Raw genomic sequence first — 12571 nt, 5'->3', positions numbered from 1 at the left:
CTGAGGCATATGGAGGTTCCTAGGCTAGGGGTCCAATCGGAGCTGTAGCCGCTGGCCCATACCACAGCCACAGCAACTCGGAATCCGAGCTGCGTCTGCAACCTACACCACAGCTCATGGCAATGCTGGATCCATAACCCACTGAGTGAGGCCAGGGATCAAACCAGCAACCTCATGGTTCCTTGTCAGATTCGTGAACCACTGCACCACAGCGGAACTCCTTCATCGCTTTCTGACTAAAATCAAGGGAGTTGGATTTTTAAGACTCAAGTCTACTATGGTATTTTTTTTTTTAGAGGGAAGGAAGAGATCGAGCTGCCTTAGGGGGACTTCCTACTAGGTAACAGCCCTAGAACTAGGCCTTTTAACATCTGAGGTCTCATTTAAGTCTCTACAACAACTCTGAGAAGTAGGTGTTTGGATCCTCAATTTAAAATGGGTTAGCAGATTTAGAACTGGCCTTGGAGTAGCCACGTGTCGCCTTCTGAGTGAATTTGACCAGTGCTCCCTGGCTTTGGACTCTCTGTATTTGTCTCTCTTCTGTAGTGATCAGTGTAGCGTTTTCTGAGTCCTGAGAGGGGAGTAATCTGAGTTGGGAGTCATCTTGATGAGATCGTTAGGGGGACCCCTGTTAGAAGCATGAGTTTTGTTTTTTTGGTTTTTTTTGCTTTTTAGGGCCAAATCTGCCATATATGGAGATTCCCAGGCTAGGAGTCTAATTGGAGCTACAGCTGCCGGCCACAGCCACAGCAACTTGGGATCCAAGCCTTGTCTGTGACCTATACCACAGCTCACGGCAACACCAGATCCTTAACCCACTGAGTGAGGCCAGAGATGGAACCACAACCTCATGGTTCCTAGTCGGATTCGTTTCTGCCGTGCCAGGATGGGAGTTCCCCTCCCAGGTGTCTTTTAAATTATACTTTGTTGGAGTTCCCGTTGTGGTGCAGTAGTTCATGAATCCGACTAGGAACCTTGAGGTTTCTGCTTTGATTCCTGGCCTTGCTCAGTGGGTTGAGGATCTGGCGTTGCCGTGAGATGTGGTGTAGGTTGCAGACGCGGCTTGGATCCTGCATTGCTGTGGCTCTGGCGTAGGCTGGCGGCTACAGCTCTGGTTAGACCCCTAGCCTGGGAACCTCCACAGGCCATGGGAGCGGGCCTAGAAAAAAGACCAAAAAAAAAAAAATTACATTTTGTTTATGTAGCAGGAGAAGGAGCCCCTCTATTGGTAACATATTAAATAGCAATTCTTAAAACTTTCTTGCCAGTAGATCACCCAGTAATACTGCTTTTCTTGCTAAGGTTCCAGCATATGCAGAACCCTGGTCATTTTGTGAAGATATATTCCTTTCTGCAAGTGACCTCAATTTGACCCCTAACAATTTATAGCTATAGCATTCTTTAAAGCCGTCTTTTTTTCCCCTTAACAGTTTTATTGAGGTATAATTCACATACCATAAAATTCATTTGTTTTAAGTGCATAATTTCATGATTTTTAGTAAAGTTTAGAGTTTTGCAGCCATCATCACTACAAGCCAGTTTGGAGCATTTCTATCACCCAGAAGCTTCCTCCTGCCTCTTCACTGTCACTCTCCATCTCCCTCCACTCCCCCCAGGTGAGCTCCAGTCGGCTTTCTGTCTCTAGATTTGCTTGTTCTGTACATTTCATGTAATAAATAGAATCATGTGATCTTTTTCTTCTGACTTTGACTAGCATAATGTGTTTGAGGTTGGTCCATGCTGTGGTATGTGTCAAGTGCTTCATTTTTTTATTGGCCAGGAGTATTCTTTTATATGACTGTAGGATGTTTTGCTTATCCGTTCACCTGTTGGTGGACATTTGGGTTGTTCCACTTTCTGGCTTTTAGTAGTAAGATGCTGTGAACATTGGTTTATGGGTCTTCGGGTAGACACACATCTTTGTATTTTAGGGGGCAGATACCTAGTAGCAAAATAGATGGGTCATGTAGTAAATTTATTTATTTTATTTATTTTTTGTCTTTTCTAGGGCTGCACCCACGGCATATGGAGATTCCCAGGCTAGGGGTTGAACAGAACTGCAGCCACCGGCCTACGCCAGAGCCACAGCAACACTGGATCCGAGCCGCGTCTGCAACCTACACCACAGCTTACAGCAACACCGGATCCTTAACCCACTGAGCAAGGGCAGGGATCGAACGTGCAACTTCATGGTTCCTAGTTGGATTCGTTAACCCCTGAGCCACGACGGGAACTCCAATGTAGTAAATTTATGTACGGAGTTCCCATTGTGTCGCAGCAGAAACAATGAGGTTAGAGGTTCCATACCTGGCCTCGCTCAGTGGGTTAAGGATCCGGCATTGCCATGAACTGTTGTGTAGGTCACAGACATGTCTCGGATCTGGCGTGGCCATGGCTATGTTGTAGGCTGGCAGCAACAGCTCTGATTAGACCCCTAGCCTGGGAACCTCCATAATGCTGCAGGTGAGGCCCTAAAAAGACCAAAAAAAAAAAAAAAGAAAGAAAAAAAGTAGTAAATTTATGTAAACTGAACCTGGTTTTTAAAATGGCCCAAGTGTTTAAAGTAAAGACATAAACAAGGCAATTTGAGTACTTATGAAACATTCAGGTCTTGGCAACTTGGCTCTGACTTGGTTGTTTGAGAAACAGCAGAACCTGTTTCCCATCTGGTTTTGAATGACTAAGTGGAGACCAAAACTCGGCTACTGTCTCAAGAACGCCATCCATTAGAATATTAGTTGAAATTTTTTTATGTTTCTTGTCAACTGTAATTGTTTGAACCTAATTGTAATTTTGCCCTTAGTCCTACGTCGAAATGGAGTAATATATTTAAATTTTATAAGTAAGTGTAAAAGTTGCAGTAATGAGGTCAGGTGGACTTATCTAAGGGAGTAAGTGCCCTTCTGGTGATGTGCAGAGTGGTTTTGTGTAAATTATTGAACTTCTCCAAGTCTGAGAGTGTCCTCATTTGTAAGAAATATGTATATAGTAAAGTACCATGCAGAGAATATGGTTATTGTAAGGAGTTGGTGAGAGAAAATATTAAAACCCCTGTTGGCATCGACTCGAGCACCAAGGCGTGCAGAAAATTTTGGGTTCGTTCTTTACACAGTGAATAAAACTGACATGGAGCAAGCAGTCCCACTTGAAGGACAGTGGAGTGGTCATGGATGTGGCAGAGTGGAGAAGGTGGTTGTGGAGTTCGTTCATTTAACAGAATGAAAGGCTGCCAGTGTTTAGAAATTAACCCGGGCACCACTGTGGAGGATGGATTGGAGCGGAGGAGGCCTGTGACCCTGGTGAGGGATGACAACAGTGCCCAGACTCCAGGAGGTGTGTGGGCATCGAGATGAGGAGGGAGACTTGAGGGAACTGACTCTACCTCTTGGGTCAGAATGGAGGAATAACAGCTGACCTCTTACCCAGCTGGCAGATACAGGAGGAGGGTTAGTTTGAAGGTGGGCCAGTCAAGAAGCTCAGCATGACCCTTAGCTTAGAGTGTCGGTGGAGGGGCTGGGGAGGGAGGGGTTGTATATGAGGTGGAGCTGTGTCTGCAGTTAGGAGGTGGTGCTTTCCTCACCTCTTGGATTGTGAACTGGGCAGTGGAGGCTTCTGTTAACTAAGGTGAAAGAAAGACGAGGGTGTGGGGGGGGCATTCCATTTTGTTCACATGAGCTTGTGGCCTCTAGAAGGTCTGGGAGAGGAAAGGAGGGAGAGCTGGATTCAGGAGCTGCTTGAAGGCAGGTGCACAGGGGTCTTGGCTGGATCTACTTCTTCCAGTTGCTGCGTTCATTTACAGCATTAATGGAAGAGTTCCCGTCGTGGCTCAGTGGAAATGAATCCGACTAGCATCCGTGAGGATGTGGGTTCGAACCCCGACCTCACGCAGTGGTTTGGGGATCCAGCACAGTGAGCTGTGGTGTAGGTCGCAGATGCAACTTGGATCCCACATTGCTGTGGATGTGGTGTAGGCTAGCAGCTGCACCTCTGATTCAACTCCTAGCCTGGGAAGCTCCATTTGCTGCAGATGCGGCCCTAAAAAAGCAATAAAAATAAAAAAAGTTATGAAGTTTAAGAATTTCCCACAGAATTTAAGAATTTCTCAGGTTGGTGGCTTTCCAGTCTCAGTTCTAAATGGGACTGAGATTTCCTTTATATCAACTAGATCATAATAAAAACAAATTTCTGGGGAGCCCAGCCACCTCTGGCCTCAGGACCCCCATCCCTGCCTCCACCTCTTGCTTTTAACATTTTTACCTCATATGTTGTGTAAGTTTGCAGAGCTTTTAATTATGGAAAAGAGAAACTACTGTGTACCAGTCCTTCAACTTTTCTTTTCCTGCAGTATTTTAAAGTAAATCCTAGTCATCGTAAGATCATATCATTGCACCCACAAGAGATGTATCTATCCGACAAGGAAGGTGAGGGATTCTGATGCTTGTGTTTTTTTGTTTTTTTTTTTTTGTTTGTTTGTTTGTTTTGTTTTTTTTGTTTTAAGGGTTCCCAGGCTAGGGGTCCAGTCAGAGCTACATCTGCTGCAGCAACAGCAGATCCGAGCTGCACCTGCCACTTAGACCACAGCTCGCAGCAACGCCACATCCTTAACTCACTGAGTGAGGCCAGGAATGGGACCCGCAACCTCATGGTTCCTAGTCGGATTCGTTTCCACTGTACTATGACGGGAACTCCTTTTCTCCTTTTTTTTTAACAGCTGGAACTTCCCGGGCCAGGGGTTGAATCAGCTGCAGCTGCACCCTACACTGCAGCCACAGCCAACACTGGATCCTTAACCAACTGAGCAAGGCCAGGGATTGAACCTTTGTACTCATGGGTGCTAGTCAGATTCATTTCTGCTGAGCCACGATGGGAACTTTCTTTTTACATTTTTCAAAAGCAGTCATCTCACTGAAATACCTATGGTCTTTTTTTTTTGGAAAACCTTATTTCTTGTATTCCTATTAAAACAGTTTTTTTGCTTTGCTTATTTGGCACTTTTCCACACTGGCTTGTGCAAGGGCATCTGTTAAATGTGTTTGGTGGTTGTAGTTTATAGGAACAGAGGCAAGTATCAGGACTACATTAATAGAAGTGGTACCTGGGGTTTTTGAGTATTTGAGGTGAAACTGAGGAGGGGACACAATTTATTACTTTAAAATTTGTGGGTTCCTCTCCTAGCATAGAAATGTGGTTATGTTCATTAAAGTTTTAATCTATAATGTGTGTGTGTGTATATATACATATATACGTATAATGTATATTCTGTCTTAAATACAGGACAGGCCTGAATGGTGCACTGGAAGGATACACAGGGCATCAGTGAGGAGACTGAGGAAATGCCTGGCCCTGTAGTCCAGTTGGAGGGCCAAGGTCTGTCCTATGAGTTGGAAGCCACCCTCCTCCCTGAAACCGGAGACTTCAGTCCCCCTGAGCCTCCCCGTGGTCGTCTTTCATCTTTGCACTCAACCCCCCAGAGCTGCATTTACATCCTCTCCGACCCAAATTCTCCTCTTCCAGCCACAGCCTCCTCTGGAGAGAGAATGAGGTTCAGGCCTTTGCTGGCCGTCACCTCCCCTTTCAGTTTTCTTTACTGCTTCTTGACCAGAATTCTTAAGGATAGTCTGCATTTCAAACCCATCTCAGTTCAATTCCTACTCTTAAAACCACAGTGAAAGCTGCCTGCCGAGGTCACCTGCTACTTACATAGAACTAAGGTCAGAAGCTATATTCAAATACTGTCACAATGATGAAAGTGATAGCTAGCATTTACCAGACACTACATTGCCACATTCAGTCCTGATCCCCCTGGAAGATAATAAATGATTTACTGAAGATCGTACAAGAAATCCATGGCAGCGACTATATTAGGCCCAGGCAACCTTGGCCTCTTCCTCCCTTGGTCTCCAGGATAGGTTTTGTGTTTGGCTGTAACTTTGTGGGGTACAGACTGTGGTTCTCCCATCATCTATTGAGTTTCTAAGTACTTCTCAGAGAGGGGGGAAATGGAGTTCCCTGGTGGCCCAGTGGTTAAGGACCCAGCAATTGTCATTACTGTGGCTCAGATCACTGCAGTGGCACCGGCTGGAGAACTTACATATGCTGTAGGCACAGCCAAAAGACATGTTCCTTAGAACTCAGTTTGGGCCCATCTCTTTCTGTAACTTCTCTAACTCTGGTTCCCAGACTCGAGTAGTGCTCATTAGAGATAAGCTCTCCACAATTCAGCTTCCTGGATGAGTCCCAAGCACCTCAGATTCATGGAGTCTGAAAGTAACCCACCTTCAGTCTTCCACTCTACTGTGTTCTTGTCCCATAGTCCATCTGTCATGTAGATACATGGTTGGCATTTATCCTACACACTCAAGTCAACAGAAGAGAAATCCATGGAAGACTGCCTATTGCAGAATTACTTACAGCTGTTAAAAAGTGAACACCACTTAGAAGCTCCTTAGCATGGCGCTAGTGTGATGAACAGTAGAATGTGATGCACTTACAAATGCAGTGAGACGTAGCTCATTAAGTGAGGTTTATCCCATTAAGTGAAATAGTGGCAGAACAGTGTGTGGTTGATCCTAAGAGTTAGGAATATGTAGGGGTCAGCAGAGGTCCCCCCAACTTTTTTCCCAAGTTATGTTGTTCCTTGAATCATTAGTGTTTTCTTGAAAATCCAGTCCTGAGATAATGTTTCAGAAAAAGTAGTCTCTGGCCAAGTTCTAGCATCAACTGCTTTTTACTGGTTTTCTGACCGAAATTCATAAGACATGTTCATTTATTAAGGCCTATGAAATCTGGTAGCAAACAGAATATTTAGCTTCACTAAAGCTAGCATTTCCCCAGACTTTCTTGGTGATCTTTATTTATTTTTTCCTTTTTTGGCCACCCCGAGTCCTATGGCGTTCCTGGGCAAGGGATCAGATCTGAACCGCAATTGTGACCTAAGCTGCAGCTGCGGCAGCACTGGATCCTTAACCCATTCAGCTGGGTCAGGGATCTAACCCGTGCTTCCAAGACACCACCGATCCCTTTGCACCACAACAGGAATTCCTGTAAGTGCTCTTTTAAAAAAGCCCTTTTATTACTGATGAAACTCCAAATTACTAATATCAAAGAGGATATATTTTTCAGAACTCTTGGAGATCATTTGGTTAGTTCACACTTGTAGTCAATGAAGGAATCTCATGCACCATTAATCTTGAGAAAAATGCTGTTTGATTAGTTCCCAGTTAGAAAACTTGTTTAATTCTATTGGCTTTCATGTATCCCCTTGGAACAAGTCTTTTCCATGAGGCAGAGAGTCCTTGAATAGACAACCTCACTTCTGATAGTCATCTTTGTTTATCTTGACTCCTATGTTAGCTCCACTGTCTTATTTTCCTGGGAGAGATGAAGGTGCAGTCAGGCGAGTGAGCATGTGTTGTTAACTGGTCCAGGCTTCTGAGCCAGTGGCTGCCTTGAAAAGATCACACCAGCTTTGTCGTTGGTTCCTGTCTTGGTTGGTTTGCATTTTGTGCCTTGGTTTCTTGTGCTTCCAAGTGGTGAGCAAACCTGCTGTTTATGTGTCAGAAAACTTGAGTGTAACTCCTAGATATTCCTGACTATGCTTGGTAAACCTGTGGTGCCAGGGAACTCCTGTGCCAGAGTACTTTTGAAAACCACCCGATTTCTTAAGTATGTATTTGGTTAGGTTTTTTTTTTTTTTTTGTCTTTCTGCCATTTCTCGGGCCGCTCCTGCGGCATATGGAGGTTCCCAGGCTAGGGGTCAAATCAGAGCTGTAGCTGCCGGCCTACGCCACAGCCTCAGCAACTCGGGATCCGAGCTGCGTCTGCAACCTACACCACAGCTCACGGCAACGCCGGATCGTTAACCCGCTGAGCAAGGGCAGGGATCGAACCCACAACCTAATGGTTCCTAGTTGGATTCGTTAACCACTGCGCCACGACGGGAACTCCCGTTTTTTTGTTTTTAATATCTCTCAACTTCCTGGACATCATAGGTTTTTTGGCCCTGTGATGTCGTTTATTGGGAAAATACTTTTACTCCTTACCTAAAAACCATCTAAGCCTCTCACTTTTCATGAAGTGTGCTTGATTATTGATAGTTTTTGATGGCCTAGTTATGAGATAGAGGGTATGTGGTTTGTAAAGTGGTTTATTCCTAAAAATTCAACATTGGCAAATAAGCCAGTCTTTTAATGGGCACCTATATTGTATTTTATTACTTGGAACAATTTTACAATCAAACACTGTGATGCATAAGCAGATGAAATAGAAACAAACCTTCATACACCCCAAGGTGGATAACTCCATTACCAGAGCATCCTGGATCCATTTGGCCCCCACCCAGATGCCCCTTCAGGGAAGGACTTGACTCCCAGCATATGGTCAGCAGTTGGCCCCTAGGGTAAGCTCCTCCAGGATCCCCAGTGCAGAGCCTCCCCGCCCGACCCCTTTTTAGGGGGTGAGCCAGCAGGAGCAGAAAGGCTGGCTCTGCAGCCCTGGATGTGATGTCAAGATATCCAGGCAGTGCCTGATGCATAGCTGCCTGCCGGATGGGAGCCACCTCACAGTTCACCCCCTTCTCTGCCCACTGCTGCTCCCTCCCCTGACCTGCAGGTCAGCTGCTGTCAGCATGTGACCTGACCTTTAAGACATGTTCCTGATATGCTTGCTTCTGACGTTTACTTTTGGATTTAGCTTTAGATTTCTTTGTTGTAGTATAAGTGATTAAATGTTAGGTATATAAATGTGAGGCTCTCCGGGGCTATTTTATAAGATTATCCTCTTTAGGAGTTCCGATTTGGCTCAGTGGGCCAAGAACCCAACTAGTATCCGTGAAGATGCAGGTTCAATCCTTGGCCTCTCTCAGTGAGTTAAGGATCCGTTGTTGCCGCAAGCTGCAACCTAGGTTTTCGGATGTGGCTGGGATCCCTCATTGCTATGGTTTGGATTCGAGCCCCGGCTCAGGAAGTTCTGTGTCCCGTAGGTGCGGCCCTAAATAAGTTGTTTGTTTGTTTGTTTTTTCATTAAAAAAAAATTAATCCTATTTAAACTTAAGTCAATAAGGACACGTGAGCATTTGTGGACCTCAGATCAACTCTTTATGAATTTTGGACACTCAGTGGAGACAACTAGAAAAGGAAATGGGTAGTTTGAAAGAGAAAACTCCTGCCTAAAGCAGCAGTAGAGTACTTGGCTGATTTTTTGGGCAGTCTCCACATGAGCTGTGATGTGCTGTGGCACCAGAACTAGACACAAAATGTGTGTAATAAAGTAGATTTGACATTTTAACGTGAAAGGGTTGTTTGTATTTGATCTTGGCATATCAGTGAACTTTGGTAGAATAAGACTCATAACTGGAAACAGGATGTACAGTTTGAGGAGGAAAGAACATGTAAACATATTTGGGTGCTGATGTTGAACGAGGACAGTGAGGTGTCGTAGAGAAAAATCACCGACTGTTTTACTTGGTATATCTTAACCTTGTCTGGGGGTAGGAGTGGGCATGGTAAGTGGTACCTCAGCTTGATTCTGCTCTGATATTTACAGTGTTCTTAGTTTTAAAAAAAAGTCAGGCTTTAAAAAAATTATTTTGCATTGGAGTTTAATTGATTTACAATGTTGTGTTAGTTTCAGGGGCACAGCATAGTGATTCAGTTATACACATATCCATTCTTTTTTAGATTCCTTTCTCATATAAGTTAATAAAGAATATTGAGTGGAGGAGTTCCCATCGTGGCACAGCGAAAACGAATCCAATGAGGAACCGTGAGGTTGCAGGGATCAAACCTCGCTTGGTGGGTTAAGGATAAGGCGTTGCCGTGAGCTGTGGTGTAGGTAGTAGACATGGCTCAGGTCCTGCATTGCTGTGGCATAGGCCAGCAGCTGTAGCTGTGATTGGACCTCTAGCTGGAAATCTCCATAGGCCATGGGTACGGCCCTAAGAAGCAAAAAAAAATCCAGGAATATTGAGTGGAGTTCCCTGTGCTATAAAGTAGATCCCTGTTGCTTATCTATTGTACGTATATGTAATATCATGTGTGTGTGTATAGTATTATCCCTCCCACAGTGAGGCTTAAGAAATTAAAAAAAAACTCTTTAATTTCAAAACATTAGACTAGATTTAATATTGATATAATTAGGACTCTCTTCTTTCAAACTGTGAGCTCTTTTAATTGGAGCTGTTTAGGTTTGTAAGATTAATAGGTAATTGGTAACCTGTTTTTTCCTTATGGCTCTTTTAGTGGTTTCCCTCTTTACTGACACCTTAAAAGTGGAAGAACCTGAAGTCCAGACTAGAGTGTGTGTGGCGGGGGTGGGGGAGTGGGGGTGGGGACAGGTACTGGTTTGAGAATCCAGTGCTCTGGCCTGTGGTCCTGCCACTGTCTGGCATGACCTTGATCAGGTTTGATTGCTTCTTTGAGTCTGTTTCTTCATCTATTAAAAGGAAGGGCCAGAACTGTCTTGTAAAGTTATCCTCTCATCTGGTGTGACTATAATTGGCTCTTCTGAATAAATACTTTGGGCACACAAATGCATGGTACCTAAAATTTACACTTTCCAAGTAGGCTGTATGCCAGACATGTATGTGTTAGGCTCCTAGATGCTTTACTTCATGACAGCGGTGTTATGGACATGGACTGTGTCTGCTTTGATCTACTATTAGCAGTGCATAACCAGGGTAGAGGGTGGTCCCTGGCACATGGCAGTTTTCTACTAAATATTTGTTAGGTAAATACTAGTGGTCATTCAGTTTCTACAAGTTCCGTTAAGTCTGCTTAAACACTACGTTAAAATATGTATACATTTGCAATGACCAGGATAATATAAAACTTTACTAAATGAAACAGCAAGAAATAGTGTATGAAGGAAAAAATTTAAGAGAAACAAGGTAGAATTTGTGGAGATTCTAAAGGGAGATTCAAGAGTTTAGATGTTCAATAATACTGCTATTTCCAGAGTTCCTGTCATGGCTCAATGGAAACGAAGCTGACTAGCACCCTTGAGGATGCAGGTTCGATCACTGGCCTCACTCAGTGGGCTAAGGACCCGGCATTGCCGTGCGTGAGCTGTGGTGTAGGTCGCAGATGCAGCTCGGATCTGGCGTTGCTCTGACTGTGGTGTAGCCCAGCTGCTGTAGCTCCAATTCCACCCCTAGCCTGGGAACCTCCATATGCTGTGAGTGTGGCCTTAAAAATAAAAACTAATAATAATACTGGTGTTTCCTTCTTTCTAAATCCTTTAAAAACATAACTCATCAGTTCCTTCATTTATTATTTTGTTTATTTATGCAAAACATTGATTGAGCCCTGTGCCAGCACTGAACGGGGTTCTCAGGTTGTTGTGGTGAGTGAAGACATGGTCACTGTGCCTGAGGATCCTTCTCATCCATGCAGGGTGAGAGCCCTGGTGAAGACACAGAGTTTCTACCCCAGGGAAGAGTTGAAATGGGCGAACTTGAACGTCGCTGGGAGTTCCCTAGTACAGCTTATGTGGCTGGAGGAGAACGTGACCAAGAGGAGTTTTCCAGGAGAAAGCAGCAGGAAATGCACAGAAGGGAGTCTGGCAAGTCTGAGGGAGGACAAAGTCAGTGTGGCTGTCTCCAAGCGGAGAGGTGGGGTTCTATAAGAGGCCAGTGGGGAGAGGTGATTGCCCCCAAGGAAGGTTGTCTCAGCTTTGAGCTGCCTGGGCTCCTGCTGCTCTCAGAATGAGAACCTAGTCAGGTTGACAGTGTATGTCTCAATTGCTGTGTGGAGAATAGACTGGCAGGGATGTTAAATATTAGGAGGTAGGGGAGTCCAGGTGAGACTGAAATAGTGGTCCAGCTAGGAAAGGATGAGGATGATTATTGGGAGAAGAAATATAGATGAGTGGGTACATTTGAAATGACTGTGAAAATTAAAATCATTAGCATTTGAACGAGAAAGATGAGCGGTGAGGCATTAGAATTATTCCCAGTTTCCTGCTTTGTGGGTATGTGGAGTTGCCACTTACTAAAATCGGCAGCACTGGTGGAAAATGGGGTTTGGAGGAAGATCTGAGTCCAGTTGTGGATCTGTTGGATTTAAGACAGAGGAGAAGATGTGAATTAGGAACCTCTATACAGAGACAGGCCTGGATGGAGCTCAGAGAAGAAACATGAGTTAGAGATAAATGTGAGTCACTGGCTTATGGAGGTTTAAAGAGAAGTTTTGATAGGTCCCATCCTATGCTTTTCTGTCTTAATTGAACTTTTATGGTACCCAGTTGAATTGATAAAGTGAGGTAAAGATAAAAATGGGAAAAGTGGAACATTTTCTCCCTTGCTGGTAGAAATTAAGAGAGAAGAAAAAGGAGTAAATAGAGCATCTAGATGGGTATGAGAAAGCTACTGTCTTTGAGATAACTGAATTGTGAGTCTGGGGGGATTTAGTGATCTTTTCCCTTTAGGGAAAAATTAAATAAGTTGCAGGGAGAGGAGTGTGGGTTTAAATAATGATGCTCTCGGGTGATGCTACCAGTCCACAACTGTGCTTCCTACCAAATGTAGTGAGGAAAGGCAGATTGAAATTCTGTTAGGAAACATTGGCAAAGTCCT

At 44.3% G+C, this 12571-nt stretch overlaps 1 protein-coding gene across 6 annotated transcripts in view; it reads left to right on the top strand.

Annotated features, from left to right (window-relative positions):
* Positions 1-12571, top strand: part of CUL1 (cullin 1) — a 104947-nt gene that overhangs the window by 19611 nt on the left and 72765 nt on the right. Inside the window, exon 2 of one of the 6 annotated variants that reach the window (XM_047753948.1) lies at positions 5275-5367. The exons of 3 other annotated variants lie outside the window; for them this stretch is intronic. The gene's annotated coding sequence lies outside the window, so the exon portion shown is untranslated. Of the gene's footprint in view, positions 1-5274; positions 5368-7003; positions 7044-11589; positions 11609-12571 lie in introns of those variants that run through there. 2 more of the 6 variants (XM_047753949.1, XM_047753950.1) reach the window with 2 other exon arrangements.

This window comes from Phacochoerus africanus, chromosome 11 (genome assembly GCF_016906955.1).
Source record: "Phacochoerus africanus isolate WHEZ1 chromosome 11, ROS_Pafr_v1, whole genome shotgun sequence".
Lineage (NCBI taxonomy): Eukaryota > Metazoa > Chordata > Mammalia > Artiodactyla > Suidae > Phacochoerus > Phacochoerus africanus.
Note: the sequence above shows the minus strand (reverse complement) of the source record. Positions and strands in the feature narration are given on the sequence as shown.